This window comes from Rhagoletis pomonella, unplaced genomic scaffold (genome assembly GCF_013731165.1).
Source record: "Rhagoletis pomonella isolate Grant_MI unplaced genomic scaffold, Rhpom_1.0 Rhpom_scaffold_00003, whole genome shotgun sequence".
Classification (NCBI taxonomy): Eukaryota; Metazoa; Arthropoda; class Insecta; order Diptera; family Tephritidae; genus Rhagoletis; species Rhagoletis pomonella.
In genome coordinates this window covers 30569629-30575388 of record NW_023458557.1, presented here as the reverse complement: position 1 = coordinate 30575388, position 5760 = coordinate 30569629, and positions in this window count along the sequence as shown.

Here is a 5760-nt window from a genome sequence, read left to right as displayed (position 1 = left end):
CCATCAATATTAACGACAGTATAGAAGACTTAGATGAAAGTTTTGTAACGGAAAATGTTAAGAAAGGTCCAGGAAGACCCAGAATCATTCGCTCAGGTAGACCAGGTCGGCCTCGAAAACAATGTAATGTTCTTGGTGTTATGAGTTCTAATCTATATATATAAAGGAGGATGTATGTATGTGTCTATGTAGCTTATAGACTCCGAAACCACTCAGCGGATTTTGTTAAAATTTCCAGGAGAGCTTCATAGAAATCCGGAGAGTGTTCCTGTGAAGTTTGGCTATTTTTGAAAGAGTTGCCACCTGTCAGAAAAAAAAAATTTATTTAAATATGCAAGTAAAGTATTACGATGTACATAGATATCAAATGGAAGGTATTTGGGAAAGATATTTAAGAAAATTTATATCAAAAAATATTTTAATTAGTGTTGCCACCTGGTCAAAAATTGAAAAATGCAACTCACACCAAATATTACAATATGTGTATCAAACGGAAGGTATTGGAGATACATTTACATATTTTTGAGTAGAGTTGCCACCTCTTTCAAAAAAACTAAAATGGCATAAATGTGTACATTAAAAAGTATTTCGCAGGATACGTATCAAACGGGAGCTATCGGGAAATGTTTCAGTCAAGACCAATTATCATATAGGGTTGCCACATACCTAAGAAAATAAAATCGGACAATATTTTTAAAAAATACCAAAGATACATATATAGTGCGATAAACTTCAAAGTCTGTCAAACTGAAAGCTTACCAGAAGGAAAATGCCGATTCTAAATTTTTAGATCTATATGTGTATATGTATGCACCTCGATCAACGGCTACAGAGGTGTTGAATGCGTGCTCAAAAGTATCGCATCTGTGGAACTATGTCGAAAAAATTACGCTCCCAACAAATATGCGAGTGCATTTGCTGCAAGATGTGTCTGCCCAAATATTTTCGAAGCAACTTTTGGATATCGGAAACGGTGAAGTTCTATTGATCGCACAACAAATGAGATATCATTTCCGTCCAAATTTTGTCAAATGCAACAGAGAATTCAAGACGTCATCGACAGAGTATTTCCGATGATGTTAGTAAATTAAACGTCAAATTCAATTGAAAACTCTAGGAGAAGCAGTCGAATATAAATCGATCTGAATTTCTTAATTCTTTGGAACCACCTGGAATGCCTCATTCGTTGGCGTTAAAGGTTGGATCACCAGTGATGCTTATTCGGAACTTGAATGCGCCAAAACTGTGCAACGGAACCAGTGATAAAAAAAAATTAACACCGAATTTGATCGAGGCAACAATCATCAGCGGTATATTCAAATGGGAAGATGTGCTGATTCCACGTATACCGATGATTTCAAACGATTTACCGTTCGAATTTAAGCGGTTTCAATTCCCATTGCGTCTTGCTTTTGCAATAACTATAAATAAAGCACAAGGGCAATAATTAACTATAGCGGGTTTGGATTTGAATGTGCTTTTCACATGGCCAATTATACGTCGCCTGTTCACGAGTTGGGTCACCACAAAATTTATATATTTACATACCAAATGAAAAAACTTAAAATATTGTTTATCTGTTAGCATTAAGGTAAATAAAAAGGTCTTCAGTTTCAAAACTCTAAATACATGTGTCTTTCTTTAGCGTAGCAACGCGCGCCGGGTATTGCTAGTGACGACATAAGAGTACCACAAACGGTCAAAGAAGCAATGAATTCAAAGTATTACGAAGAGTGGAAAGAAGCAATGATTAAAGAATACGAGTCACTAATGGAAAACAACACTTGGAGTTTAGTTGATTTGCCGCGTAATCAAAAAGCAGTTGGATGCAAATGGGTTTTTGCATTAAAATGCGATAAAGAGGGCGTAATCGAGCGGTTCAAGGCTAGATTAGTAGCTAAAGGATGCAGCCAGCAATATGGCATCAACTATAAAGAAACATTTTCACCAGTTGTTAGATATGAAATTATTCGTATGGTAATTGCATTAGCTGTAGAATATGAAATTTATTTACATCATATGGACATATCAACTGCATACTTAAATGGAGATTTGCGGGATGAGGTTTATATGAAACAGCCCGAGCATTTCATTGATGAAACATATCCGAATCGTGTACTAAAACTTAATAAGTCTCTATATGGTCTGAAACAGTCAGGTCGAGAGTGGAATGCGAAGTTAGATTGCGTTCTGATATCAATCGGGTTTTCTCCATGTGCAAGCGAGCCATGTCTTTACGTAAAGAGGACGAAGGGAGTGTTGAGCATTATTGCAGTTTATGTAGATGATTTGATGTTGGCTAGTACAGATGAAGATGAGTTGATAAGCACAAAAGCAAAGAGTGCTAAAAACTTCAAATTAGTCGATAAAGGAAAAGTTAGTCATTTTCTGGGTATGGAAATAAGTCGCAATGGAGATCGGGGAGGAATCAGTATCAGCAACGAACAGTTTATTAAAGAACTACTACACTCAGGGAAATAATGCATAGTAAAAATGAATACTTTATATTTGATTATCGTTTAAAAATGTTCGTATTTAAAAATAATATTTTCATACAAAATTTATTACGCACGTATTTGACTGTTCACATCCGAGTCTGTATATGCATGTAAGTGTACATCAATGGTCGGCACGCCATAGTACAATTGTACAAGCTCTCATCACACGCATTTGTTACGCTCTTTCGTTTAGTCGTCGCTGAGCAAGTAACGAATCAACATCGTGTTTGGCTGTTGCGCTTTGTTTCTTGAATGCAAAAATGCCTTGCGAGAAATATTACATGCTTGAAAATGCTTTTGGTTACATGCAATGTCTTTTGTGTTACAGGTCATTTAAAAAATAAAGAATATGCTATTCAAAGACATTTTGATTCTTTTCATAAGGAAATATTTTGATGAAGAAGAAATACAATGACTTTTTATTGAAAAAAAGTTAATTTTTTTTCCAAGGAATTAAAGGGTGGTTGTTAAAGGCAATATGTATGCGATTAAAAGACATTTTTAATCATTTCATAATGATATGGAAAATTTTGATGAACATGAATTTAAATTTTTTTATTTAAATTTTCAATATTTGGCGTTGATGAATCCTAATGAATTTTTAAATTTTTTATTTGAGTTTTACTTCAATATTTTCATAACTCAAAAAACTATAAACTCGAGAAAACCAGTTTTAAAGTTTTGAATTTACATATACTCCCGAGGGAAAAATTAATACATGTTCTGCTTTTTCATTTTCTCCAAGCCGGTTCACTTTTCACTTTTGTTTCCGTGAATTTACTATGCGCGGATGAACATTTTTCGGGTGAATTTTTTTTCGGGCGAAAGTCAGGATAAGGTTGATTTTGTTCTAGTGAGCTACTAGTAATCCATACAATTTTTACACATCATAAGAAAGAGCTAATGTACATTCTTGCATACTTAACCCGATTTTTGCTTTATTGGGATTATGATACTTTTATAGTAAATGAGCGATGCACATATATGTACATATGTATGTGTTAAATATACGTATTTATGTGTTTTTATTGAAGACCGATAAGTTAAATATTTTGTTTCACTTCTCGTAATTTCCTACTGGGTTGCTCATGCGAAGCAGTTCTCTTGTGATTACCAACACAAACACCGTTTAACTTTTGCCGACCACTGGTGTACATACCCTGCAGGGAAACCGCGGACTAGTGAATCAAATTTCTAGTTCCGTACTAGGTCGTTATCCCCAAAAAGGAACTAGTCCGATAGGAACTAGATCCCCACCAGTCCAAAATCGGCGAAAAGTGGTACTTTTAAGAAACAAATTTTTTCAGTTTTTTTCACTACAAATCTATATCCAAAGTGACGAATTTAGAAATGGTTCGGAACTATAGAAAAAGGGATGCAGAACGCACTAGATCCTATTTGTCGAATTTAGAACTATTTCGGAACTATCTAATAAGGTATGCAGCGGGGAGCTTGTTTACTTTACATAGATATGTGTTCGGCGGCTTTTTCGTTCAAATACGCTTCTATTCTGTGCTTCGCAGATGCTATTTCATAGTTTGGTAATACAAAACAAAGCTTTGTGTTAACATATTAACATCTTGGGGCCATCTGGAATCTAACCAATAACAGCGAGCACCTCTGCAAAGTCAGCTACAGCTAAAGGTATGTAAACGTACATTTCTTGCAATCATTCAAACAAATTTAATTTCAAACTGGAAAAACGTTTCTTTGAAAATAATGTAAAATCGCACACGGAAGAACCGAAAAAAATGAAAAATCATGATACTTTTTTCTTTCGTCTGTCGATTTTAGAACTGGTTCGGAACTATAGAATTTAGGACTAGTTCGGAACTATCGAAAAAGGGGTGCAGCGGGGGGCAATTGACACTTCCTAGGACATTGCCATATTAAATTCGCCAGTTGCTTGCATGCAAAAGAGATTTATCGTGAACCAGTACTGGGTCTAGATGTACTAGAAGCGCCCCAGTTCAGAACTAGAGATTTTCCCCACAGCGTATGCACCCCAAGCATGCAGAGCAGCACTCTGAGAGCAACACACACATACATACATAGTACTTACATGTTTATCCGCACAAATCGCGTGTTGTGTTGTTGATGGATATTCAACATTTGAAAGCAAATTTATATGGCTGGGTGTAGCTGAGTGCGCGAAGGTGCTTGCCACAAGTTGTTGATATCCGGAGATGGTCGGGTTCGAGTTCCACTGCAGGCAACATGCAAATACATTTTTTTTTTAGTTTTTGTGTTGATTATTCACTTCACGGATGCTTTTTCAGTACGAACGCGGTCATTTTAATATGCGCGTAATTGAATTGAATATTTACCAATATACAGTACTTTCGTTGACGTTTATAGTAAGATCAATTACGTTTCTATTTGGTTTTAATATTTTTTTCCCTCAGTGTAATGGAATACGGCATGGAAAAACGAAAACCCGTAGCAATTCCTTTAGATGCTGGTTTTCAAGTAAGATGCGACAACGAGCAATGCAAGCAAGTTAATATGACAAATTATAATTTTCAGTCATTAATAGGATCTTTAATGTATTTAGCAATTGCAACGCGGCCTGATATAATGCATTCTGTTTATAAACTTTCACAGAGAAATACTGACCCTCATGTTGAGCATGAAAAAGCAGCGAAGCATATACTGCGATATCTTTCGAAGACGGCGAAGTACAAATTGCACTATAGAAAGATGGGAAAGCCAATAGAATGTTACGTCGACGCAGATTGGGGTGGTGATACGATAGACCGAAAATCATTCACTGGATATGTTTTCATCTTGGGAGGTAGTGCGTTTTCTTGGTAGTCTAAAAGAAAACCACCGTCGCACTCAGCAGTACTGAAGCAAAGCACATGGCACTGACAGCAGCTACAAAGGAGGCAGTTTACATAAGAAAACTTTTGGGTGAAATGTTTTTGCGTTACGACAATAAACCGATGATATTGAATGGAAATAATGTTAGCGCGCAGCACCTCGTAAAGAATCCAGTATACCACGCACGCAGTAAACATATTGATATTAAATATCATTATATTCGAGAAGTATATATGAAGCAAGAAATCGAGCTCAACTACACTCCAACGAATGAGATGGTAGCTGATATTTTGACGAAGGATTTATCTAAGAATAAACGTCAAAAGCTTGTTGAGATGTTAGGCCTTTCTTAATCTCATGTATATAACACTGCATATTTTGTAGAGGAGGGATGTTGGGAATCAACCAAATAAGCTTTGTATTTCTGGTATACTTCTTA